Source organism: Ambystoma mexicanum, chromosome 4p (genome assembly GCF_040938575.1).
Source record: "Ambystoma mexicanum isolate Mex_15411 chromosome 4p, UKY_AmexF1_1, whole genome shotgun sequence".
Classification (NCBI taxonomy): domain Eukaryota; kingdom Metazoa; phylum Chordata; class Amphibia; order Caudata; family Ambystomatidae; genus Ambystoma; species Ambystoma mexicanum.
Window position 1 is genome coordinate 922,838,966 of NC_090927.1, and position 13,120 is coordinate 922,852,085.

The window sequence follows — 13,120 nt, forward strand, 5'->3', positions numbered from 1 at the left end:
TTAGCGCGGTACATGCTGGCAATTTAGTTCTTTAGCAACACCCCTCGTAAACAAAACAGAGCCCTAAATGAGGACATTAGGAGTATGAATGTACATTTTCCTGTCACAGGCAACTGCTGCTAGGGCCCAGGCATCCCCCATTGTCTGTTTGTAGCATGGCACAGCATTCGTGGACGGTACTTGATGTCCCACACGAAAAGTCAGGGAAGTGGACTTAGGTTATGATGCATGAGCTGTGAGGCACTTACTTTACACGGACGACCATTGTCCCATGATGGAGCCCTAGACACAATGAGTAGATTACATTTTACAAGAATAAGCATCAGTAAAGGAAACAATATATGTATTCAGCATATCTCCATCATTTTGCAATTTTGGGGATATTATTTATTCTTAAATGTGTGAAGATATTTTCTGTCATAATAAATTATAAGTTTCACATGAGATGGTCCAGGTTTTTTTTGACCAAATGTCAACCTGTGTACTACAAGCGAATAACTCATGTTATTATTAACATTGGGGAGAATAAGGCCATCGCCTGTTCCCTGCCTGTTGCTGCCGAGACTGCCGTCTGCCAGACCCCCTGGCCCTCATACACGATGATCGTTCCTAAGGTAACACGTATGCGCCTGGCAGCCCCCACTCGCCATTGAGCCCTACAGCTGCTGCCGATGCAGCTATATGCACACCTGAACCATCTGATCATTACTGGCGACTACTGACACTGATTCCTACCACCGCCCCAACATTGTGCCTCTGCTACCTGTATTGACTATGCATTCCAGGCCCTAGGCTAACATATCTATAACCACACGTTTTCCTGTTTAATACATAAACCCTGGCCCTATGTTACCAACGCCTACACTATGTATAATCAGTATGTGCCCTACTGTAATCTAGATTATGTGCGCAACCTGAATCTAACAGCTACTCCAAGTGCTGTCCCATTGCACTCTAGCCTAACTGTGTTAATCTGAATCTAGGTACTGCATTTTTAGTCTTATGTGTCATTTTGAATCTAGGTACTGCATTTTTAGTCTTATGTGTCATTTTGAATCTAGGTACTGCATTTTAGCCTATGTGTGATTTTGAATCTAGGTCCTGCCCATTTGCACCTTAGCCTAATTGTGCTACTCTGAATCTAAGTACTGCATTTCTTGCCTTATGTGTCATTTTGAATCTAGGTACTACATTGTTAGCCTTATGTGTCATTCTGAATCTAGGTACTGCCCATTTGCACTTTAGCCGAAATGTGTCACTCTGATTCTAGGTACTGCCCCTTTGCACCTTAGCCTAATTGTGCTACTCTGAATCTAGGTATTACATTTTTAGCCTTATGTGTCATTTTGAATCTAGGTACTTCCCATTTGCACTTTAGCCGAAATGTGTCACTCTGATTCTAGGTACTGCCCCTTTGCACCTTAGCCTAATTGCTCTACTCTGAATCTAAGTGCTGCATTTTTTGCCTTATGTGTCATTTTGAATCTAGGTACTACATCTTTAGCCTTATGTGTCATTCTGAATCTAGGTACTGCCCATTTGCACCTTAGCCTAATGGTGTTACTCTGAATCTAGGTATTGCATTTTAGCCTTATGTGTCATTTTGAATCTAGGTATGGCCCCTTTGCACCTTAGCCTAATTATGTTATATTAAATCTAAGTGCTGCCCCACGGCATTTTAGCCCAAATGTATCACCTTTGAAGCTAGAGGGCTACTGCACTCCACAGCCAAAGTATTAGCTTGAACTCAGACACTGCCCCACTGTACCCTAGCTTCGTGTACTTCCTCTATTCCAGACGTGGCATTACTGACCTGCCCCCACCCTGTTCAAACTAGCCCTCTACCAACCACAGCCTGTGGCACTCATCCAACTAGTTGCACAACTCAGGTCCCGCAGCCAGACCATGGTCACCTGGCTTGCTTTTATCATGCTCCCTTTCTACATCACGTTGGATAACGTACCTTGCAGCAGCAACAGCTACATAGCCAACAAAGATGGTCTACCCAAACTTGGATGCCCGAGACATCACCCTATCCCCTGTCCCACTCCCTTCCTACTGTTACGCTCACCTGGTATCCACAGGGACGCAACCCAGCCGGGTTACTCGCTGGTATGCTTCTCAGCTTTGCCCTGAAGTGGTCTGCGGGGAAGGTTCTGCCTTGTGGTAGAATTAGGCGTGCTCTCCATCCTGCCTTCTTTGCAGGGGCGCGTTGTCTTTCATGGGAGAGTGCGGTCCAGTTGCTTCACTGACGCCGGCAGTTTGATATTGTTCTGGTAGGTCTTATTGCTGTTCTTTAGTTTTGTTGCTATCCTGCATGCCTTTCTTTGTTTAAAATGTCTCTTTTTTCTCCCTTAGGTGTGCAGAGCTTCAGCGCAGCGGACTGGCTTGGTTGAGCCCCGCTGGTAAATGTTGGTGCATAAAGAGCGCTATGATGCAGTAAGTAAGCGTTATGCGCAGTGCTGCAAAGTCTTGCCTTTGCTAACCTGTGTTTTCCTTCCTTGTAGGTCGCGGTGTTCTTCAGCGCGAGTGGAATGTCCGGAGTGGTGCCAGCCGAGAGGCCACCAGCCAGGTAAGCCTTTTGAGCAGTTCGTAATTTGTAAATGTCTCTACTGCTTTCTTTAATGTTGCCTCTATCTTCCTCTTTCAGGTCGTTCTGTCCGGGAGGCATGCAGATTCAAGGAAGCTGTTCTCAGTAGCTACGAGTGTTGAAAGATGAAGACTACAGGTGAGATGCTGCTGCTAATGATGTTCCTTTTGTCTCCTTGCAGGTTCTGCTTCTCCGAGGTTCGAGGGAATAGCTGGACACGGTGAACGTCAAGTTGCAAGCTGCAAAGTAACGCAAAGCATGTTGTCTTGCTCGGGTGTGGTTTAAATAGCCCAAATAAAATAGCACAGGAAAAGTAGTCCCTAGGCTACCACACCCAAAACACTAGACCGCATAGCGTGGTTCTTAGGAACCAAGCTATGTGGATGCCTCCATGTTGGCTGCCAATAATAAAGTAGTTCCCAAGCACATTGTGTATTCATGGTGGATGAGCCTGGCGCCATAGGCGCCAGGACTGGCCCCATGAGGGCTTTTGAATAGGATGCTAGGCTCTAGAGGCCCAAGTCCTGACTCCACCTGGCCAATGGGTTTGCCAGAGGGGTTTTGGGCGAGGGTTGTGACACCTACCACCTCTGTCCCCCTTCCCACCCACCCACCACCTGCCCTCCACATCCCCTACAAACATTGACCTCCTTGCCAATGCTATCTCTACCTGCAACCACCCTCGACCTAGCACTCCAGACCCCCCTCGCTTACGAAGCCTAACCACACCAAACTGAACACTAAACCCCCTGCCCCACCAAAGCCTCCTGGTCCGACCCCCTCTATCACTCCTAACCTCACAGCCCGAAACTACAGACTAGGCACTAGGCTCCCCATTACACAGAGCAGGCCCACCTCCAAATCTAACCCCAAAACCAACAAGAAGCAGAAGGCACCCAATAAGCCTACACACCCCCACTAAAAGGAGCCTTACTCAATGTCAGATCCCTTGCTGCCCACTATACTAAAATCGCTGACATCATTCTAACCAATGATCTTGACTTCCTAGCCTTAACAGAAGCCTGGCTTCATGAAGCATCCGGACCCCACCTATCGCTAGCAATCCCTGACAAATACTCTATACTCAGAGCTGACAGACCTAACGCCATGGGAGGAGGTGTAGCGATCATCTCAAAATCCTCATTAGGCTTCAGATCAGCAGCCTCCCCTGTGTCATTCTCATCTTGTGAGCTGCTCACAGCCAAGCTGCAAACCTCCCCTACAAGCACTATCACCTTTCACCTCACATATAGACCGCCCGCCCACCCAGGGGTCTTTGAAGTAGACATCACCTCTCTCATCTGAAAACTCTAAGCCCTCAGCACAAATTATTATCCTAGGTGACCTTAACCTTGGTTACAGGGACCCGAATGATGTACCTGCTGCATCATTAGCCAATGCCCTAACAGAACATGGCTTTGCACAACTCATTGCCCTCCCCACCCACCAGAAAGGTCGTACTATCGACTGGGTAGCGACCTACAACAGTAACACAATCTTTAAGGACCCCCAACCTTTAGCCTGGACAGATCACCAACTCATACCTCTTGAGTTCAACACTATCCATGCAGCACCTGAAAAAAGCCCTTTAGCACCAGGCATGCAGATTCGAGGAAGCTGTTCTCAGTAGCTGCATGTGTTTAAAGATTAAGACTGCAGGTGAGATGCTGCTGCTAATGTTGTTCCTTTTGTCTCCTTGCAGGCTCTACTTCTCCAGGGTTCGAGGGAATAGCTGGACACGGTGAGCGTCACGTTGCAAGCTGCAAAGTAACGCGAATCGTGTTGTCTTGCTCGGGTGTGGTTTAAATAGCCCCAATAAAATAGTTCAGGAAAAGTAGTCCCTAGACTACCACACCCAAAACACTAGACCGCATAGCTTGGTTCTTAGGAACCAAGCTATATGGATGCCTCCATGTTGGCTGACAATAATAAAGTAGTTCCCAAGCACATTGTGTATTCATGGTGTATGAGCCTGGCACCATAGGCGCCAGTACTGGCCCCATGAGGGCTTTTGAAGAGAATGCCAGGCTCTAGAGGCCCGAGTCCTGACTCCACCTGGCCAGTGGGTTTGCCAGAGGGGGTTTTGGGCGAGGGTCGTGATAGCACTCCCCCTAATTTAATTTAATTTAATTTAATATTTATTGTGCTATAGTTTAAACTATAAACTTTACACAAATTTAACATAAATAGCATAATAAAAAAAATACTGACATAGTTCAAATACAATTTTTAAATACACATGAATTTGCAATACAAAATACTATTTTAAAACAATCATTCACATTATTCACAGATATATATAAATTTCATACCTTCTGTATAAGAATTACTTTCATAAAACCTATTCCTCTACAGAGTTATACCCAATCTTATTTCAATTTGCAACCAAATAGTATACAGAGCTATTAAGAGACGTAGACTGTTGGAGTTGAGGCAATGGTGCCAAAACAAAGCTTCCCCAATATATGTAGTTTCATGCACATAACTGCCAAGAAGGGGAAGAAAAGAGCCAACCATCTCCGAACACTCAGTCAACAAATGTTTTGCAGTCTCCAATTGTTTACGCACTTTACATAATCGGCAGATACGTTCCTCGACGGCCATCCTGTCTTTTCTCCCCGTGTTGCTTAGGGTAGGTAGTTGTTCTAGGCGAAGCAGTAATATAAACCGTCTAAGCCTAATAGATGGACAGATATTCAAGTATCTCTGGGGTTTCCTAAATTCAAATAGTCTATATTGGACAAACTGGTAGCTGCTCAAACTCTTAAGATGTCCAAAATTCTCCAGCCAATCCCAGAGATCAATACGTTTACTCAATGCTCTATTTACTTTATCTGAGTATTTACCATCTCTGGATTGCCAGCCTATTTCGGAGAACAGATTTTTCATCTGATCTACAATTGAAGAAGTCGATCCTTCCTTTTTTATTTCTTGGTGTACCTCTGTTAATATATCATTACTTGTATCTCGAGTCATTCTGAGATATAACGCGGCTCTCTTCTTTAACACCAATGCCTTTAGGGAGGTTAGACCCAATTCTAATCTGATGATGGCCACCGGAATAGAGGGAGGTAGACCAAGCACACGTCGCCAAAATGTACCCTCTAATATCTGTAGCCATCTAAGGTCAGACTCTGATAGTGCTTCCAGGCCATATATTATCGCCGGGGCGAACACCTGTATATAGAGTTGCCTTATACCCCATAGAGTAAAACCGCTATGGCTGATCGTAAATCTATAAAATAAGGCAGTCAACTGTGCAGCTTTAATACAGCGTGTTTGTTTACATGCCAAATAATCCCCAGTATTTTCAAAGTCAATGCCTAAATAACAATATCGAGGGACATATGAGATGTTCACTGCCCCTACTGTGAGTTGCACGCGGGAGACCTTTTTTTTGTATATCTCATAATCTTTGTTTTTCCTAGATTAATGCTTAAGCCATTCTCTTCAGCGTAATCCCATTCACTCCCCCTAAGGCCCCACCCCGGTGTTCCGTCTGTCTGGCCCAGGTTTGGTTGGGAAGTTCCGATGGAATTTCCTGATTAGACGTGGTGCGTGGATATTCGCACTGGGCTCCCAGGATCTATCTTGTGGTCCAAATCCTTTCCAATGAACGAGATAATATAGCTTGGTCGTAGAGTATTTAGAGTCCAAGATATCTTAGACTTCGAATTCTGGTTCTCCGTCAACAAGTATGGGCTTAGGTGGTGTCCCAATCCGTGTGCCGGGTTGCATTGGTTTCAGGAGGGACGCATCGAATACCGGGTGAATGTGTAGATTAGGTGGTAAATCCAGTTTCACGGCTGCTGGGTTGATAATTGCCTTAATGGTATAGGGTCCGAAGAATCTGGGATGAAAGGTCTGGGTTCCTTTGATGGGTACGAATTTAGCGGCTAACCAAACTTTGTCTCCTACTTGATAATCAGGGGCCTTTTTCCGGTGTTGGTTGGCGAATCTCTTTTGTTTTTCTTTGGCATGAACAAGGTGTTAATTTGCCCTTTTGAAAGCCTGAGTAATGGCTGTTTGTAGAGTCTTTACCGCTGGCATTTCCAAGCTGGCTGAAAAGTCTAGTTCAGAGGTACGTGGATGTCTGGCATAAAGGGTATAGAAGGGCATTTGTCCGGTGCTTGAATGCAAAGAATTGTTATATGCATATTCGGCTATCCATAGTAGGTCTTTTCAATTACTTTGTTCGTGGTGCAGCATGCACCGTAAATATTGCTCGTGTGTCTGATTGGTTCTCTCGGTTTGGCCGTCCGTTTGGTGATGGTGACTGGTAAATAGCCGAGCGTCGATCTGCGCCATTGCACAACATTTTTTCCAGAAGTTTGAAACAAACTGGCTGCCTCGATCAGAGACCAGAACCGAAGGGAAGCCATGTAGCTTAACCACACCCTCCAGGAACACTTTTGCTAAAGTGGCTGCATCTGGGAGGCCTTTGAGAGGATTAAAGTGGGCCATCTTTGAGAATAAGTCCACAACTACAAGGGTGGTGTTGAACCCTAGGCTTGGAGGTAGATCAGTGATGAAGTCAAGGGAAAGAGTGTGCCATGGAACTGGAGGAATGTCCAATGGTTGTAGGAGACCAGAGGGTTTTTGTTTCTGTGATTTATTTTGTGTGCAGTCACCGCAGGACTGAATATACTGAATGATGTCCTTATACCAGGTAGGCCACCAATACTTCTCTTCCACCTTAGCTAGGGTGTTGGCGACCCCAGCATGCCCTTCAATCAGTGAATCATTATAGTTTGAAATAATATGCTGTTGTAATTCCTTCTTGGGTACATATAGGCAATCCCTAAAAAATGGTAGATGGTCCTTGATGGTATATTGTTCTCCTTGAGTTTGCCATGCGAGGTAAGCATCAGGATTCATTGTCCGTTGGATTTCTTTTCATAGTTCTGCTTGTGTTAAGGCTGTCGTGATACCCAAGAGTTTGTCTTCAGGTATAATAGGTACTAGGTCTGGAGTTGTATATACTATTTCATCAATGCCCATGCAAGATAAGGCATCTGCCTTTCCGTTTCTGACTCCTGGTTGAAATGTGATTACATAATCATATTCGGTGAAGAAAAGGGCCCACCGTAAGTGGTGCGAGGACTGGGCCTTGGCTGTTTTGAGATATGGCAGATTTCGCTGGTCTGTGATTACTGTAATAGTGTGTCTGGCCCCCAGAAGGTAGTGCCTCCAGGCTTTAAATGCGGATTTGATAGCCAGGAGTTCCTTGTTCGTGATGGCATAATTCACCTCTGGAGGTGAGAACTTTTTCGACCAGAAGGCCAGAGGATGTAGCTGGCCGGTTTCCGGGTCTCTCTGTGAAAGGACAGCCCCCATTGCGAGACTGGACGCATCAGTTTCAACGACATAAGGGAGGTCTGGACGAGGATGTCGCAGGATTGGAGTGGAGGTAAACCTTAGTTTAAGTTCCTGAAAGGCTTCTTCTGCTTCTTCGGTCCAAGCAAACTTTTAATTGTTTTTTCATAATAGTACTGTGATTGGGTGCACAACCTGAGAGAAGTCTGCAATGAACCGGCGGTAGAAGTTCGCAAAGCCCAGCATGCTTTGTACCCCTTTCAGAGACGTCAGTAAAGGCCATTTCAGAATGGCATCTACCTTGTGCACGTCCATTCTGATGCCTCCTGGAGTAAGGATAAAACCAAGATATTCTACTTCGGTGACGTGAAAAAAGCATTTTTCAAGCTTTGCAAACAAGCGATGTTGACGGAGCTTGGTGAGGACTGAACGAACGTGCCTGACATGATCTTGTTCCGAGGCTGAGTATACTAAGATGTCGTCTATGTACACTAAGGTGCACACATCAATTAACTCTCTTAAGACGTCATTCATGAAATACTGGAATGCCGCAGGAGCGTTGCATAACCCGAAGGGCATGACTTGATATTCAAACAAGCCGTACTTAGTACGGAAGGCAGTTTTCCATTCATCTCCTTTTCTGACTCGGACCAGGTGGTATGCTCCTCGAAGGTCCAATTTGTTATAAATCTGGGCATCTTTAACTTGGTCTAGCATCTCAGGGATAAGTGGCAAGGGGTAGCTGTTCTTCACGGTGATCTGGTTCAATGCGCAGTAGTCAATACAGGTTCTCAAGTCTCCTTCCTTTTTCGGTATGAAGAACAAAGGACTGGCTGCGGGGGACTTCCAAGGACGGATAAATCTGTTTGCAAGGTACTGGTCTAAATAGGATTTCAAATGAAGGTATTCTGGTTCTGTGAGAGCGTAGATCCTGCCGCAAGGGATTTGTGCACCAGGAACAAGGTTGATCTGACAGTCATAGGGCCTGTGCGGCGGAAATGTATTGGCTTGGTCCTTTCGGAAAACATCCTGGAAATCATGGTATTCACTTGGCAAGGTATTAGTTGCTCCCAGGGTTGATACTGTCGCTCCGGGAGTCATGGGGATACAGACATCGGGTTTCTCCTCTTGGTAATAGCAGGCAGGGGAGCAGTCATCGGGGAAGGTTCATTTTCATGCCCGCCAGTCTATCAAAGGGTTGTGAGCAACCAACCATGGCATCCCAAGTATCAGCCTGAAGTGAGGTGCCTTGATGAGATTGAATGAAATAGACTCCCGATGTCCGTTCTGGCACAGCAATGTTACACTGGCTGTGCACTGGGTTACTGGTCCGGAAGCGATTTCTGTCCCATCCACGGTGGTTACCTTGTCCATAGTTGGCTTAGAACACAAAGGAAGCCCCATCTCTGCTGCCAATTCTTGATCAATATAATTTCCAACTGCTCCGCTATCGATGTATGCTTCAACGGCATGCATTCTTGACGACTGTTGGTGGTTAATTAAGATCACTGGTATTTGCAAAGTGCAAGGTCAGCAACTCTTTCTTCTCACTCGACAAACTTACCTCTGCGTTTGTCGAGCTTGGTAGTTTTCCGATTCCTTAGCTTCATCCTTCTCTGTGACCCCGACTCTTCTTCTTGGGGGAATTACTGGACAGTCCTTCAGGAAATGCCCTGGTTTCCCACAATACAAACAAAGCTGCTGTTGTCTTCTTTTGTCCCGCTCTTGTTTTGTTAATGGAGGCCGTATCCCTCCAATCTGCATGGGTTCTACAGGATTTTCAGGAACACGGGGTGTGTTTCCCTTGGTCGAACATACACGGTCCGAGGGTCTATCTTAGACTGGTCTGCCTTTCGGTCCTGCAACCGGTGGTCTAGACGCCCTTTAATTCGCCTCGTAAGCCTCGATGGAATAATGTGGTTCTTTTGTTTTCTGGCCACCTATCTTCGGCAACCAGTCTGTTGAAGGTAGCAATGTATGTTAACAAGTCCTGATTCCCCTGTCGGAGGGACAAGAGTTCATTGTCTACTGCTTGTTCCAGGGTATGGCGAGCAAAAAGTTTTTTCATTTCTCTCTGGAACCCCCCAAAGTCATGTAATAGAAGATCGTCATGGGTTACCAATGGCACAGACCAATCTGCTGCACTACCACTCAGGTATGATAAGACAAAAGCTACCCGAGCTTGGTCGTTTGGAAATGCTCCAGGCCTACAAAGAAAATGAAGGCGGCACTGATTGATGAATGCTGCATACTTCCGTGGGTCACCTGAGAACCTTTCTGGTGGTGCCAGGCACCCTGTTCCAGGTAACATGATCTGTACTGGAGTGGGTGGTATGGCGGGGTTTTGCATCGTTGAATTGCTTCCAGGTAGAGGCTTCCAGGTGTCCTGCCTGTGAATGCAAGTATTGCCTGCTAATCTCTTCAGTGCGTTCTTTGGTCACTATTAGGTCTCTCCGGAGGGCATTAGTCTCTTGTCAGGCAGAATGAACCTCAGCACAAAGCTCTCCTAGTAATTGGGCAAATTGGTCCATTTCTGATTTCTCCATGGTGCCCAGGTGGATTTGTTATGGCAGGCTTCGCGTTCTGTTACGCTCACCTGGTATCCACAGGGATGCCACCCAGCCGGGTTACTCGCTGGTATGTTTCTCAGCTTTGCCCTGATGTAGTCTGTGGGGAAGGTTCTAGAATTAGGCGTGCTCTCCGTCCTGCCTTCTTTGCAGGTGCTCGTTGTCTTTCATGGGCGAGTGCGGTCCAGTTACTTCACAGACGCCAGCCCGTTTGATATTGTTCAGGTACGTCTTATTGCTGTTTTTTAGTTTTGTTGCTATCCTGCATGCCTTTCTTTGTTTCAAATGTCTCTTTTTTCTCCCTTAAGTATGCAGAGCTTCAGTGCAGCGAATTGGCTTGGTTGAGCCCCGCTGGTAAATGTTGGCGCATAAAGAGCGCTATGATGCGGTAAGTAAGCGATATGCGCAGCGCTGCAAAGTCTTGCCTTTACTCACCTATGTTTTCCTTCCTTGTAGGTCGCAGTGTTCTTCAACGCGAGTGGAATGTCCGGAGTGGTGCCAGCCGAGAGGCGACCAGCCAGGTAAGCCTTTTGAGCAGTTTGTAATTTGTAAATGTCTCTTCTGCTTTCTTTACTGTTGCCTCTATCTTCCTCTTTCAGGTCATTCTGTCCGCGAGGCATGCAGATTCAAGAAAGCTGTTCTCAGTAGCTGCGAGTGTTTAAAGATGAAGACTGCAGGTGAGATGCTGCTGCTAATGATGTTCCTTTTGTCTCCTTGCAGGTTCTGCTTCTCCGAGGTTCGTGGGAATAGCTGGACACGGTGAACGTCAAGTTGCAAGCTGCAAAGTAACGCGAAGCGTGTTGTCTTGCTCGGGTGTGGTTTAAATAGCCCAAATAAAATAGTCCAGGAAAAGTAGTCCCTAGGCTACCACACCCAAAACACTAGACCACATAGCTTGGTTCTTAAGAACCAAGCTATGTGGATGCCTCCATGTTGGCTGCCAATAATAAAGTAGTTCCCAAGCACATTGTGTATTCATGGTGTATGAGCCTGGCGCCATAGGCGCCAGGACTGGCCCCATGAGGGCTTTTGAATAGGATGCTAGGCTCTAGAGGCCCAAGTCCTGACTCCACCTGGCCAATGGGTTTGCCAGAGGGGTTTTGGGCGAGGGTTGTGACACCTACCACCTCTGTCCCCCTTCCCACCCACCCACCACCTGCCCTCCACATCCCCTACAAACATTGACCTCCTTGCCAATGCTATCTCTACCTACAACCACCCTCGACCTAGCACTCCAGACCCCCCTCGCTTACGAAGCCTAACCACACCAAACTGAACACTAAACCCCCTGCCCCACCAAAGCCTCCTGGTCCGACCCCCTCTATCACTCCTAACCTCACAGCCCGAAACTACAGACTAGGCACTAGGCTCCCCATTACACAGAGCAGGCCCACCTCCAAATCTAACCCCAAAACCAACAAGAAGCAGAAGGCACCCAATAAGCCTACACACCCCCACTAAAAGGAGCCTTACTCAATGTCAGATCCCTTGCTGCCCACTATACTAAAATCGCTGACATCATTCTAACCAATGATCCTGACTTCCTAGCCTTAACAGAAGCCTGGCTTCATGAAGCATCCGGACCCCACTTATCGCTAGCAATCCCTGACAAATACTCTATACTCAGAGCTGACAGACCTAACGCCAGGGGTTGAGGTGTAGCAATCATCTCAAAATCCTCATTAGGCTTCAGATCAGCAGCCTCCCCCGTGTCATTCTCATCTTGTGAGCTGCTCACAGCCAAGCTGCAAACCTCCCCTACAAGCACTATCACCTTTCACCTCACATATAGACCACCAGGCCCCCCAGGGGTCTTTGAAGAAGACATCACCTCTCTCATCTGAAAACTCTAAGCCCTCAGCACAAATTATTATCATAGGTGACCTTAACCTTGGTTACAGCGACCGAAATGACGTACCTGCTGCATCATTAGCCAATGCCCTAACAGAACATGGCTTTGTACAACTCATTGCCCCCTCCACCCACCAGAAAGGTCGTACTATCGACTGGGTAGCGACCTACAACAGTGACACAATCTGTAAGGACCCCCAACCTTTAGCCTGGACAGATCACCACCTCATACCTCTTGAGTTCAACACTATCCATGCAGCACCTGAAAACAGCCCTTTAGCACCAGCCTGCCCTACCAGAAACAAACGCAACATTACTGCTGATGCCTTACTACCCATGGTCTTACCCACCATTAACGCACTCCCAGCCAACACCGATCTAAACCTACTGATTGACACCTTTAATGACTCCATGGCCAAGGCAATGGACACCATTGCCCCTCTGAAATTGTGCAAAGATAAACCAAGAGCGCACCTGAACACTTGGTACACCCCCCGAACTCAAGTTACTCAAGAAAAACAAAGGCAAGGCCCAACTCACATGGAAAGCTAATCCCTCTGCAGAAAAGAAACCAAACCTTATGAATATAACCACCTTATATAAAAACGAAATAACTTGTACCAAAAAAAGAAGCATACAACGTCAGAATTGACCACGCAGGATCCTCCACTAAAGAATTATTTAAAATTCTAAAAGAATTAGAAAATCCCAATCCACCAATAGACACATGTCTGAAAGACAAACCTTGGTGCACTAGCATCCAAAACGCCCTTAACAACAAAATCATAGGACTCCA